Below are 14,931 nucleotides of genomic sequence, written 5' to 3'. Positions count from 1 at the left end.
GTAGTGCAGTAAAATAATTATCTCAAATCAGTGGCCTAAGCTTCTATGTTAAGTAGAAATACAAGAGCAAATGAAACCTAAAGGAAATAGAAGATAAGAAATAAAGAGCAGAAATCAGTGAAATTAAAAGCAAAGATAGAAAATCAGTTGAACAAAGAGCTGACTTATTGAAAAGATCAAAAAGATCAATAAAATTGATAAACTTCTAGCCAGACTGATAAAAAAAAAAAAAGAGTGAATGCACGATTTTCCAATATGAGGAATGAGAGAGGGTGGATCACTATACATCCAGATACTAAAAGAATACAGGAATTATTATGAATTAGTAAATAGCTAATACAGGAGTAGTTTAATGAAACCACAATTAACAGTCAATTTACACACAGGCTATTGTTAGTTTATTTAAGGCTGAAGTTAAAAGGAAGAGCCATGATCAAGGATGTAATATATTAAGTTCCTGAGTTGTTATCCAGCATATTTTTGTTAATAACAACAACAAAAATTTATCTAGTACCTAGAATTTGAAGGGAGCTGTGTTGGACTCTCTCCAGGGAACAAAAAGACAAAAGGAGGTCCTCTGAAAATGCATGTTATGTATGTAAAATAATAAAGCATAAATGTTCAGTGATATGGGTTAAATAACTCCTCTTTAGATTGATGAGAGGGAGTAATTATAAAGGTCCAGGCAGACATCTTGGAGAAATTGATCCAAAGAGCTCAGCATTTATGGTAGAGTTACCTAAGTTTGCATTTCTGGATGTAAATAAGAAGGCTAAATAATTTGAGAAACATAATGATATCCAAACCTTAATAACTGGGTGAAACACTTTAAATAAAAGATCCAAGCTAATTTCAAGGTGTAATTAATAAAAAATTAAAGACTTAAAGAGATGGAATAATAGAATGTAATCTTTTTGGCTAATAAACTAATTCGAACACTTGGATTACAGGCAAACAAATTTTCCAATAAGCCAAGGAGGGAACAGATACTCTATTAAGTTTCTGTTCTTATATTATGGCATATGATGTGGGAAGCAAATAAAAGCATGGTGACATGCTGTAAGTAGACTGTGTTTAAAGGAAAAACATGACGTTTTCACATAAGAATTCTAAGAGGAATTTGCTCATAGTGAGGCTGTTGGGATCCTTTCATACTCAGTATTGACTCCCAAGAAATAAAACATATCCACATTAAAGTCAAACATTTATCTCCTATTTGTAGTAGCTGTTGACTCGCGATCCCAGACCAATTCTGGGAATTTAGAATTTCCTAATTTAGGTGCATTTCCTCCCCTTTAACCCAAACATACTGTTCAAAAGCCCCAGATTACCAGGGTACTTCTTAAAAGTTGAAGCATTCTAATACTAACATCTTCTGGGAAAGAAGTCCATTCTTGCAGGGTCAAGGGAAGGGCTCACAGGTGCCCTGCTGTCCCGCAGTTCATGCATACTTCTTGTCAGTTTCCGGTAATCTACCACCTTTCAGATTAGAATAAGGACTATTGCTGATACTAAGCTTTCTCAGAGTGAGGGAAGAACAAATTTAATTTAATTTTTTAAAAAGATTTTACTTATTTATTTGACACAGAGAGAGAGAGAGAGAGAGAGAGAGAGAGAGAGAGAGAGGGAACACAAGCAGGGGGAGCAGCAGAGGGGAGGGAGAAGCAGTCTCTGCTGAGCAGGGAGCCCCATGCAGGGACTCCATCCCAGGACCCTCAGATCATGACCTGAGCCGAAGGCAGAGCTTAACGGATTGAGCCAACCCGGCGCTCCGGAACAAATTTAATTTTAAAAAGAAATCAGATTTGAAAGAAACTTTTCGTCAACTTTAATATAACTGTCCAAGCTACTCTAGATTCTCAGGATGCTGGATGAACAACAATGGGCAGTGAGCGGTTTAATTTCATAATTCCTCGTTTGTGATCTGACACATTTCTTCAAGAGACCCAGGAAAATGTGCCTGTAACTGATGCCCTGTTGTTGGAGGAGGTCATGGAGAGGATGTGACCTCCAGTTGACCTGAAAGCTGAATCCAGGCAATCTGAGGCTCCCCAACCCCTCCCCCATCCTTGGAATACATCATCACCCATAGTCCCCACAGCTGTAGCCATCTCAAGGACGTAGCCTTGGGACTTGAGAGCACCTGCATGTACACGCATATGAAACCAATGAAGGCCTCTATATAAACATTTACGACGGGGGCCGGCAGGTGTGGAGATCTACTTTTCTTGTGCTGCTGAGACAAGCCTGGTAAGTTCCCCTGTTTGTGGAAACTGCCACCTACCATGTTGGAGTGGCCTGCCTCTGTTCTCAGGTCTCTCCTTTTCCTCTGTGTTCATGTTTGGGGGCCAGTTTAAGGTTTCACCCAGGGAAACTGTTGTGGTTTCAAAAGAACAGTGGTTATGTTTTTGGTATTTGTTTTCTATGGCAAAATGTTTATTGAATACATAACAATTGTTCGATGAAATTTGATATCTAGACACCCATTTAAAACCATCAACCTGAGTTGCAAGGATAATCTGATGTAATCTGTTGTGGAATTGCTGATTTAGGAACTATCCTCATTTCCTGGGGTCTTTTCTTAACGTCGTTGTTAAGCATTTTCATGTTGGTGCTTGGTGGTCCTGTTGGCTTCATAGCAAGTCTTCATGGGGAAGCAGTAAACTGTCATCAGATTTCCTTTCTAAATATGCTGTCCTGGTCAAAGTGATCTCAGACAGTTAATCAAGGAAGCAATGTCTCTGTTTTCATGAGTCTTGGAGCACATGGATAATTGCAAAAATGTATTTGTGTGTATAATAAACTTTAAAAAGTGGTCCGGAGTTACTCAACTGTAGGTTTACAAAAACAAGATCAAAATAACTATTTGTAAAAATAAATTTACGAACAAATATCTCAATGTCAAAACAATTGATTAAATGGTTCTACTTGTTTTATCCGTGGCTAATAAAGACAGAGCTAATATGGTAAGAAACAAACATCTACTTTATTTATAAGACCCATGCAGTACTTCTAGATCACTTATTATGTGTCAGGAAATATGCCAAGCCCATAATAAATATTAATTCATTTCAGTCCCCACAATAATCCTATTAGGTATGGAATAATGTCCTGCTTGCAAGTGAAAGGAAAAATGAGGAAGAGAAAAAGAAGGAAAGGGAGGGAGACACTGTGGAGACTAACCGTCTGCTATAAGGAAGAACTAAAATTTGAACCCAGGTCTGCCTGGACTCCAATGCCCAAACTTTTAAAACCACCTTTTATTGGTGCCTGGGATTTGGTGGGTACTAATTAATTGAATTAAATAAAGGCTAAGATGATATGCTGGGTTTTTAAAGCCTTTCCACACTAACATAGGTTTAATTGTTGATCAATCCTAATTCTTCATGTATTTTGTCTATATGCTGTGTTTATTAATAATGTTCAACTCCCATATATGAATAATTCCTTTAAAATGTCTTTAATAAGATATGATCCAGATGAAACAGAATTATTGTTTTTAGATGGAAACCTTAAACATTTTATATCGATTTTCGTTACCAAATTTCTCCCACTGATCTGTGAAGTTTAACCTAGTAGTTGCTATGTTACAAACAAGAAGATTTTTAAATGCTACATTTTATAGAAAAAAAAATAACTCCTGGAAATGTTAGAGGCAAATCTAATGTTAGTGGCACAGTATATATTTTTTTCTTTCTAATATTTGTAACAGATAACCTAGAGTTTGTAAAATAGTGATTTGAGAGTGACATTTGGGGGAAATGCGAGGTGCCCTCCAAGTTCTTATTTTCACCTTTAAATGTTATAAAAATTTAGTATTTCAGATTAATTTCATAAATTTGATTAAAATCTGTTAAATTAGATTGTTTGCAGTTGGTAGAATTCTTTTACCTATATCCACTTTTGTGACATCTGCTGACAATTCCTGGTATTGCAGTGCTCCATAATTCATCCTTATCTGCCTTCTCCAACTGTCCAAGACTTATATATTCAGATAATACCGATTTAATTCACCTTAAGGAACTTAGTGCATATCCTTGACTAAAGAAGAGGTATTGTAATATGAGACCCAATTCTAGAAGAGAAATGAGTCCTCCAGAGGCTGAGGAATAATTCACTTAACATATTTGTGTATTTTTCCTCATTGCTTGTCACTAAAAGAGATATCCTACATTTTTTCCCCTGAAAACCCCAAACTCCTTCCATGTAAGAATATTCTATATTGTAATATTTACTATTGACAGTCATCAACCATTCCCCTAATGACCTCATGCCATGCAGATATTCACCATATGACAGTTATGTGATAAAAACTGTGCATCAGAGTAAAACTGAAGGGAAAGAGTCTAAATCCATATTAAAAATGAATGAACTGTACCTAGATCCCTGCACACATCGGTGCATGGCTACAAAGCAGAATGCATGAGCAAACTTTTTATATTACCAGAAATCCATTTATCCATAGTCCCATCAGTCGAATTCAGATACTTGTTGCCAGCTCCAAGATTTATAGGCTAGAGCTGGTTTTTGAAATTGCTTTGTATTTCCATTTAACAGCCAGGGCAGCAGCATGTTAAAATTTTGCCTTGGTCTCCTTGGAGCCTATTTATAAAGCTAATTTGTCTCTCTGGACATTCCGCCCCCCTCATTCAAATGCCAGCTCTAGGCTTCCGAACCATTAACTGCGCCCCCCCTTTTTTTTAATCCCAAACAAACTGCTGTCCTAGACAATGCCACTGCAGAACCGTGATGATTCTGATGATGATCTAGTCCTTCCAGGCAGGTTACAAACAATGTTGCCTTCTGGCCAGAGATGGTTTCCCTGCCCTCCCCTCCCCTCAGACACACAGAGCCGGGGGAAGTACACATTTACTGTACTGCGTGCGGCTGCCTTGAAGAAACTGTAGCTAACCACCTTATTAGTATTCTTGCCTCCACCGTGTCTCACTTGCAGCATCAGAGGGCTGAGCAAAATGCAGTAGAACAGGGACAGACACAGCTCTGGCAATCATCTCAATGCAGGCTGCCGAGTGTTGGGGGTGGGGGATGCAGCACATCAAGATTAATAACCTTGCCATAATCCGGGGCGCCCTGCAAGCAGACACCTCTGCTGATTGACCTGCTCCTGGCTTGATGAATCTGCCTGGGGGAGAGGGATCCGGAATCTACCTTGTCTTGCTCCCCCCCCCCCCGCCCGATTTTGGATGTTCTTTTGATCCTACACCGATCTGGAAAGGTAACCGTGAGCCCTACCATCTGCAGCCCACGGCAGCTATTGGAGGTTACTACTGACAGTTTTCATTACACTGGTGTGTGTGTGTGTGTATGTGTGTGTGTGTGTGAGTGGGGGCGACTGCTTTCTCGTGAAAGAGGATGTGCGAGTGTCCGTGAGTGTGTGTGTGTTTGTGTGACAACTAAAGCAGGTATACCGTACAGTAGGAGATTTCAACAGCGTGAAAATATTCTCTGGGCACTTGGACTCAGTGTGTAGCCCCCAGCCTTCATCATCCCCTTCCTTTCCCACTCCCCCTTTCTCTTTTTGCCTTTGATGAGTTTTTGGCTTACTTTTTGGCCGAGTCTCTTGGACATGTTTTTGCTGGTGCTGGAAGATCAGATAAATGGAACCTTTGCAAACTGATAATTTTTCTCCTATGTGACTTAAAAAAAGAAGAAAAAGAAGAAAATAGAGTAGTGCAAGATAAGCTAGAGGATTTTAAATTTTCCTTGGTGAACTTTGAGGATCCACAAGGAAGGTAAGTCACGGGACTCCTTAGATCTTGGTCCTTGTTTTCTTGCAATGTTTGTGCTTTCCTGTTTGTTTTCGGAAATCGATATGCAGTTTATAAGTGCATTTTTAGAGCCTGTAATGCTCAGAAGAACTCAGTGTGTGGCATTTTGGGGCTATTTTCATGCCAAGGAGATTATTTGCATTTGTATAACCATCCCCCATCCCTCTGCCTCTTATTTATCTAACATTTTCACAGTGAATTCTGCTTCTGTGAAAAGTGGAAAAAAAATAATTCCAGCCTTCTCCCTCCCTGAAATGCTCTCTAAATTTGGTGGGGGGTCGGGGGGTGGCAGTTCAGAAAAGCGACTGGCAGAGGTTCTGAGTAAGAGGCAAAAGTGTGTCTGCTCAGAGACTGAGGGTGGAGGTTGGGGTGTAATCTGGACTTTTATGATAACTTAATAGTAGACTTTTTACTCCCCCCCATGGCACTTATTTTTTCTCTGGAATAGTTAAATCTCCTCTGGAGAGCAGCGAATGTGTGGAATACAGAAAAGCTATTTCAACACCTCTTAATTGGAACAAATGAGAACAAAGTGGAAATTGTTTAGTATTTTGAACCTCCTTTTTTGCACGGATTCTCCTGCGATCGCATCTCATTAACCTTTCTGAATGCTCTGTCCCCTGATTAAGACTAGTGTCTCTCATTTTAGAACATCCCCTTACCCTACATGGTCCCTAGAGAAGGAAGTGCGGTTGCAAATTGCTCCTAATAGTCTACTCTTGGCTGTAAAAGCAAGCAGGAGGCATCAGGAATTCAGGTGACTTTGGTCAAACATCTTGCTTAACTCCATCCCTTTAGTGTTTCCTGGTGGTTAGCTGTAGCTCTTTTTCTTTTTTTTTCCTTTCCTTTTCCCTCAAAGTAAAATGCAGATAGTGTGTCACCTATTTCCATCCCGAGGTGACTTAATTAAAGCAGAGTAGCATTTCACTGTGTTAGCATCCGTGTTCCGAGAGCTGTATTTTTATCTCTGCACTGGTCTCATGTAGCTTCTCCCAAGAAGTGAGAATCACTCGTAAATGTATTTCTAAAATATTGAGCCCCCCAAGTAGAAGCAGTAGAGCTTCATTCAGTCTTCCTCCGTCAGTACCATGTGGACGGTTTATCCTAGAAGGAATGGTGAGATTTCATGGAATGTTGGCCAAGTTGAACTGTTCTGTGAACATTTTCATGGAAGAGCTGATAGGACGTTAACCAGGCCGAGGAGTGCACACAGAGGTGTTTCTCCGAGGGGGGGGTGTCTGTGTGTAGATAGAGAGATGATGCAAATTGTAACCTGAGCTTTCTTCAGAGACAGCTGGGGGTCAAATATGTATTGGGGCGTCCAACTCCAGAGATGTCAGAGCTCATACTCCAAACATTAAGACTGTTTTCTCTATAAGGGATTTCCCCCTAATCCTGAACTAAAAAGAAAGAAAAAAAAAACCCCAAAACTTAAAGGTGAGCTTATATCCTGGTCTTGCCATGGACTATCCCTTCTGTCTATCTGATATTTTTGCAAAGTGGTATGAAAGAAACCATTTAAGGAGGGCCAGTGTTGATGCCTCTCCCCCCACCGGCTGTCACTTCCTCCACTCATTGCTCCTGGTGAATATAGGAAAACTATCTCCCATCAGTATAATGTATGATCTGTCATTCTTGTCAACTATTTCTGCTCAGGATATTTTCATCTTTTACTCAGAGATTCCAGTTACATTCTTTTATCAGAAAGGGACTTTTTTTCATTTTTAAAAGACTTGAAACCTAGGAGAAACTCCAAATAACATTCCATTTTCTTTGTGGAGCAAACAACCTGGGACTTGTGAAACCTGAAGGCAAATGTCATACATGTCCTGGAAACACAGGGTACCCCTCTGAGGAGTGTGTAGAGCCCTGTTGAGTGCTCCAGTGCTTAGGGATGGGGAGGGGGTTGTGTCCGGGTAGAGGAGTTGCCCACACTCTGCCTGGATCATCACCCTTCCTTAGGTTGGGCAGCTCCTCAGGAACCTGCAGCTTTTGGTAACCAGTACCAGGTACAGGGGACCGTATGTTACGTCTTCTATTTTGTGTGGGGACTGTTCTGAATAAGGAGAAGCCCTTTGAAAATGTTGTCCTGGAAGTTGGCAAATTAATGCCTCTTCTTACTGAGGCTATTTAATTCTGACTGCTCCCCTCCCATTCACATTCTCACCCAGGGTGGGTATATTTAGACTTGTGTTGGTTTAAAGAAAAAATTAATTGCAGATTATGCTCAATACCGTCTTAAAAATAATAAGGAAAACATCTTGGCTTTTGTGTATTTGAGATTTAGTAATTGTAACGAGCGAAACTTCTAGCGATAGCAACACTTTCATTATCACTTATTTTCAGCTAATAATAGAAATGGGGTACAAGCCAACTCAGGGTATGCTGATTATAGTTCCTGCAATGAGTAGAGCATCTCCCTGGTAGGTCAAGGTTTCCTGATGGTCTTTGAGCAGTTGTAACTTTGCATCTTTATTAGCTTAGGTCAGAGCAAAAGTAAACAGCTTTCAATCAGAAGAGGCTCCAGATCTATGGCTTTGTTCTGTCTTCTCCAGATTTGTTTTGTGATAAAGCATTTTTTTTTTTTTAACAGGGTTTGTTTTCTTGCTTAGTGAGTTCAGAAAAGAAAAGGGAGGGACAGAAATTTTTGTTTCAGTACAGGTAACCTATCAGAGTTCTCAAGAAAAAGGCTGGAATTCCCTAGAAGGAATATATGCAGAGTTATTTTTTGTAAAAGAATTAATTAGTAAAGGGATGCCTTGAGTTTGTTTATTTGGGGGAGAATAAAGGAAACTCCAATTCCTTCTCTATTTAGTTCCAGTCAGTTGGCCAGCCTTTCTGTGGGTCTTTGCTCAAATGAGCCAACCAGACCCAACATTCTCCAGTGCCTTTCTATGTTTTTAAGACCGAGGGCACTTAACACATGAATGGCTCTTTCCTTCTGTAACAGACAGAGCTGACAGCTGGAAAGTCAGCTATTGAGAACCTTTAAAGGGAGCCAGAAAGATCACCCCGTAAACTGAAGAGCAAAAGGGAGCCCTTGCCGCTCTAGCCCTGGAGGTGGGTGAGGACCAGGCACACTGAACTTGAAGTTTTGATTGCTGAGTCATTACAACAGCCTAGAGCTGTGTGTTAGCTCCAGGAACTGATGCTGACCTTGGGGCTAATGCTAATAGAATAGGCTCCAGCATCAGCGTACAGCAGAAAATGCACTCTTGGGATGAAGTAGATATAGTCTCTGATGACAAATGCATGCTTGTATATTTTTGCTATTGTTCTTTATCACTTAAAAACAACTTCTCAGGGTTCCCCCATTGACTTGCAGAGGAAAATATGGGTTAATTAAAGTGCAACTAGAACAGGGGCTTTGCAATGGACTAAATCAATTCACTTAATTATCTGAATACCCATTTGGGACCACTCAATAGTCACAGGTAAGGGGGGGCTGGGGGGAGACTGGGGTTAGAATCCAGAGAAGGAAGGCCTTGGACTGAGAATTAGGTGTCAGACATTGACAGTGCTGCTTGTAAGTCATTCAAAGTCTCAGAGCTCTGATACCTTCCCATGTAGTTTAGAAATAAACATCCCTAACTTCCAGTGTCATCATGAGGATCATGATGCAATATTACAGAATAAAATGATCTGTAATTGCACATTGCTGTGGAAATGTAAGGTACTATGGTAATGGCGACTTCATATTTGGTTTAAGACTTTACAAAATAATTTCTTCTATACGATTTTCAGTTGATTAAAGAATTGATCTTCCTGATGGGTGAACAATGTTTGTGGTGTTAAAATTGGGGTGCATCACAGATGAGTTGATTCTACCTCATCTCAGTAATTTTTGTGGAACACTCTTGGTTTTGGGTTTATGTATGTGTGCACACGTGTGTATGAGCTTGTATACATGTGCAAATAATTGACCAACCTACAGGAGGTATAACTTTAGATTCATGAAAAATAGAAAAGGTGATGACCCTAATACACTGTTGTTGAGTATCCAAAAAGGATAAGAAAGACTTGGGCATTTAGCCTTTTCTCTGGAAATACACAGATCATTACAGGGTTTGTGGGTTCTAGAAAACTCCAGTCAACAATGAGGCTGTTGACTAGAATTTGAGTTAAACTTGAAAATTGTATCAGTAGGATTTTTATAATGATAACATAGGTCATAATGATGACTTTCACACCAAGTTATGTTTGGGGGACAGATAAACCAGGATTAAAGGACTGAGTTAGAGATCATTATGACAAGAAAATATGTTGGTGATGAGCACTGGCGTTGGAGTTGGACAGACTTGGGGATGGATATCTAATCTCTTGGAGCCTCAGTTATCCAATCTGTAAAACAGGGACAATTAGGTCCTTCAATGGGCCTCCGTGATGTATGAACAAATGAGTGTATATGCACTTGACCCTTGAGTAATGTGGGGGATTAGGGATGCCACCCTCCAGGCAGTAGAAAATCTCATATAACTTTTGACTCCCCCCAAATTTAATAGCCTCCTGTTGATCAGAAACCTTACTGATAACATAGTCAATTCACATATATTTTGTGATATGCATTATATACTATATTGCGACAAAGTTAGCTAGAGAAAAGAAAATGTTTTTAAGAAAATCCTAGGGAAGGTATATTTACAGCACTGTTTGTAAAACATCCATGTCTAAGTGGACCTGCACTGTTCAAACCTATGTTGCTGAGGGGTCAACTGCACAGCACTTGGTTAAATCCTTAACACAAAACTGGACCTCTATAGGTAGTTCACCTCTATTCTCTCCCTCTTCTGCCTCTGGCTTAAGAGTTAGGAAGACCACTCTAATTTAGTGTATTTATGTAACTTATGTGGGTAGGCAAAAGCCCCAAATGTAATCTGAGAGCTAAGTAAAATGGGAGAGAGAAAGCTATATTTCTGTAAATTAGCTCATTTCATATACCATGATTTCATCAGATCCTTTCTCAGAGCAACCAAAGTGCCCTTTCCAGATGTCACCTCACTTATGCTCAGAACTTCCAAAATGATACTGAATGTAAGTAGCAAGAATCATGTGCACCCATCCATATGTGGTTGCAGAAACACAATTCACATGTCAGCAAGTGGTGTTAACACTGCTCTTTATCTAACATCTCGTTTTGTTCACAGTCAATGAAAGATGCATATTTATTAAACATCTACCAGGTACAAGCCCTGTGATCACTGCTGTGGGGAATCTAGAAGGCCTCTCTCTGCTCATGCTTCTTTGCTGCAATTCCTGCATTTGGATGGGGCAAGCTGCAGTTTCAAGGCTGTCCCCTGGAATTTGGACTTGATAGTTGAAACAGGATTAAGATTGCCCGGCACAAAGATGACCTATGTGGGGCTGTGTCATTGTGCGTGACCTTTACTTAGTTCAAGAACATCTTGCAAAGGATGTAAAGATCCTTGTTCCTGTTGGAGCTGAGCTGAGCTGTCAGTGATGAGTTCAATTCTGCTTTGCTAACTCTGCAGGGCTGGTACCACTTGACCCAGGTATTTCTGTTCTGCAAAGTCAGCCTTTCCCTAGGAATGAAGGGAGCAGGATTTTGTCCTTCAGATTGTGGGTTTTTCTATCCTTATGAGGAATGGATAGAGCCTATTTTATGGCCTGCCAAGAAGGAAGACAAGAACCATGTTCCCTGTTTGTTAAGGCTCCATTTCTTAAAATCCAAATCTAGGAGAGTAAGAAAGGGACGAAGGACGTCAGTTGGTCAAAAGAGTAAATGCTCGATGCTGTGATAGAGGCCTGTAAACTTGCATCAGGGTTTGTGGTTAGAACAGTGCACTGAACTAAAATTCCCTGAGTAATATACTGCATGTGCACACATTGAGCTGATGTCATAAATTATAACTAATTCTCTCACAGTCAACAAATATATTCTATGTGTCAGATACGGTGCTATGTAGGTTATATTATTTATACTTCTCAAAGAAAAGTAAGATAACATTCCCATATTACAGATGAAGCAAAAAGTGATTCATTCCTTTGCCCCAGATTCTGACGGACTTCAAAGCTCTTTATATTCTTTCTATGTATACATAAGGATATATATTCTATATATACCATATTGTTTTTTTTTAAGTTTTTAGATTTGCAAGTCCAATCTTTCTTCACATAAATCCTTGATTATGGACAGTCGAGAAGTAAGTCTTTAAATGCAAATCAAAAAATCTTGTCATGACAGGGCTCATTCTATCAGGGGAAAGATGTGGTCTCTGTTTCGAAGGGACCTCTAAAGTGTCACCTCCTTAACCAATGGGTTCCTGATAATAGTAAATCATCAATGCTTTGAGGTAGAGCCTGAGGTTGACAATTACCTAAATCTCATTGGAACGTTTGGTATCCTGTGCCATGTTGGCAACTGGTAATGGCAAAAGTAACTAGAGTTACAGGTTGTGGGACAAAGAAATGAGGCTCTCCTCTGTAACATTAAATCATAATCAGCATTGGGCAGTATTTGCAGAATGCATGTTATGGGTGTTTCTCTCAATGTTTTTCTACTCATTTGTTAGGTGACTTTGTATGGATTACTTTTGTACCTTTTTCCTTCTCTTACCTTGTGTGGTTTTTGTAAAAAGATTAAGAAAAGTAATACTTATAAGGGACCTAGAAGAGAGACTGGAATTTAGTTGGTGTTCAATAAAAGATATAATATTTACTTAAAATGGTTAATAGTATTATGATTTAGGAAGCTCAGTTTGTGTTTAAACCTTGTACTGCCCAGTTAGGAAACGATAGATGTTGGCGGGGATGTGAAGAAAGGGGAACCCTCCTACACTGTTGGTGGAAATGCAAGCTGGTGCAACCACTCTGGAAAACAGTATGGAGGTTCCTCAAACAGTTGAAAATAGAGCTACCATACGATCCAGCAATTGCACTACTGGGTATTTACCACAAAGATACAAATGTAGGGATCCGAAGGGGTATGTGCACCCCGATGTTTATAGCAGCAATGTCCACAATAGCCAAACTGTGGAAAGAGCCAAGATGTCCATCGACAGATGAATGGATAAAGAAGAGGTGGTATATATACACAATGGAATATTATGCAGCCATCAAAAGGAATGAGATCTTGCCATTTGCAACAACGTGGATGGAACTGGAGGATGTTATGCTGAGTGAAATAAGTCAATCAGAGAAAGACATGTATCATATGACCTCACTGATATGAGGAATTCTTAATCTCAGGAAACAAACTGAGTGTTGCTGGAGTGATGGGGGGTGGGAGGGATGAGGTGGCTGGGTGATAGACATTGGGTAGGGTATGTGCTATGGTGAGCGCTGTGAATTGTGCAAGACTGTTGAATCACAGATCTGTACTTCTGAAACAAATAATGCAACATATGTTAAGAAAAAAGAAAAGAAGATAGCAGGAAGGGAAGAATGAAGGGGAGTAAGTCGGAGGGGGAGACGAACCATGAGAGACGATGGACTCTGAAAAACAAACTGAGGGTTCTAGAGGGGAGGGGGGTGGGGGGATGGGTTAGCCTGGTGATGGGTATTAAAGAGGGCACATTCTGCGTGGAGCACTGGGTATTATGCACAAACAATGAATCATGGAACACTACATCAAGAACTAATGATGTATGGTGATTAACATAACAATAAAAAAATTAAAAAAAATAAATCTTGTACTGCCCAGTGCCAGAGCTTATACAAATTGTTGCCTCACATGAATGAACAGAAAAGTGAATATCCAGGTCTGTCTGGCCATAAAAATATGAATGAGAGGAGGAAAATTATCTTTCAGTAGTATTGATGTCAGTGGGGAACATGCTGATAGAAAAAGTGATTTGTTGTGGAGCATTCAAGGAGACTAGAGAAACAGAACCAAGTCAGAACTTCACTTCACGTGCTGAGGAATTTATCCTATTGTTCAATCCTAAAATGCTATCAGCTTGGGCATATAGCTCAGTGCTTGTCTGTAAACAGGAAAAGGGGTCACATTTGAAAGCTTTCTTGATAAAGAGAAGAGAGAACAATCCTCCTTTGACTTTATGCTGTCAAAGAAAGAAAATTTCAACTCTGCCTTTTCTCTCATCTCTGCAAGATTTCTCTAGCTTTTGTGTATAGCATAGATATTTTTAAAATCAGTTTTTGGTGTTCTGGCTGCTCCTTTTTAATATATATGAGCAAGCCAGAATTCTAAGTGTTTGGTAAGCCATTCCGGGATGGGAGATTTAAATCTTTTATTTAGAACATCTTGATTTTTTTTTTTTTTTGTATTTCTGATGTGGGTAGCAAGTCCCAGAAACAAGACCAAGTGAGCACACAATGGTTCAGGGTATACTTCTTTGGAAAAATGACTGGAATTAAAATTTTTGATCATACATGCCAGGAACCTTGTAGACAATGTGGAAGAAGCATTCAATAAAGAAAGTTGTTTTTTTTTTTAATAAAAAAGGAGACCAATGTTTGGATAACAGTAAAAAATAAAGTACAAGCAATTTGAACAATCACTTTAATAAAGGTGCAGTTGTACCTGAAAAGGAGTGAGTGATAGTACAAACAGTGGGTGAATGAGCTAACTTTCTTCCTGTTGGGGAGCTTCCCTATATATAGGGATAAACATGGTAAGGAGATAGATAAACACAAGGAAAAAATTCCACTCGCACCTCTTCTAAAGGAAAGCCATGTTTATAGGTGACTTTTGCTCAGGATCTTCCTTCTACCAAAGAATCTGGACTGTATTAAATATTAAACATTTTATCAATTAACTTGTTCTGATTTCAGTGCCCCAAGTAAGAACATATATACAAGTAGTCTTAAGTTTTTCTGAGTGTCTCTTGACTGCAAATACTTTCATGAACCAGAGTCTGTCCTGCTCACAGATGGGTTCTTGCGTTCATCTGGTGGATGCTTACCTCCTTTATCCCGTTCCTCTTATTTGACCTATCTCGCCTACTGCCATGATTCCACTGGATGTGTGTTTGCCCCAACAAGTTCGATTTTTTTCTCTCTCCCATCACTAAAGGCACTGATGCATTTTTGCCTCCAAAGCTTTCACTAAGTGGAATTCTATATTTCCTATCTGGTGTATGTTTTTTCCCCAAGACTCATTTGACTGGAACCATATATATATACATATATATAATCTATATTATATATATATATTTTTTTCTAC

The 14,931-nt window shown here is 39.5% G+C and overlaps 1 protein-coding gene across 3 annotated transcripts in view; it reads left to right on the top strand.

Moving 5' to 3' along the window:
- The first annotated feature begins 5,216 nt into the window (after positions 1–5,216).
- LRRC4C (leucine rich repeat containing 4C) overlaps positions 5,217–14,931 on the top strand; it is a 1,194,180-nt gene continuing 1,184,465 nt past the window's right edge. For all 3 annotated transcript variants that reach the window (XM_027577718.2, XM_027577721.2, XM_027577717.2), the window contains exon 1: positions 5,217–5,753. The gene's annotated coding sequence lies outside the window, so the exon portion shown is untranslated. The remainder of the gene's footprint in view (positions 5,754–14,931) is intronic.

Source organism: Zalophus californianus, chromosome 11 (assembly GCF_009762305.2).
Source record: "Zalophus californianus isolate mZalCal1 chromosome 11, mZalCal1.pri.v2, whole genome shotgun sequence".
Lineage (NCBI taxonomy): Eukaryota > Metazoa > Chordata > Mammalia > Carnivora > Otariidae > Zalophus > Zalophus californianus.
This window is presented reverse-complemented; position numbering and strand designations above follow the sequence as displayed.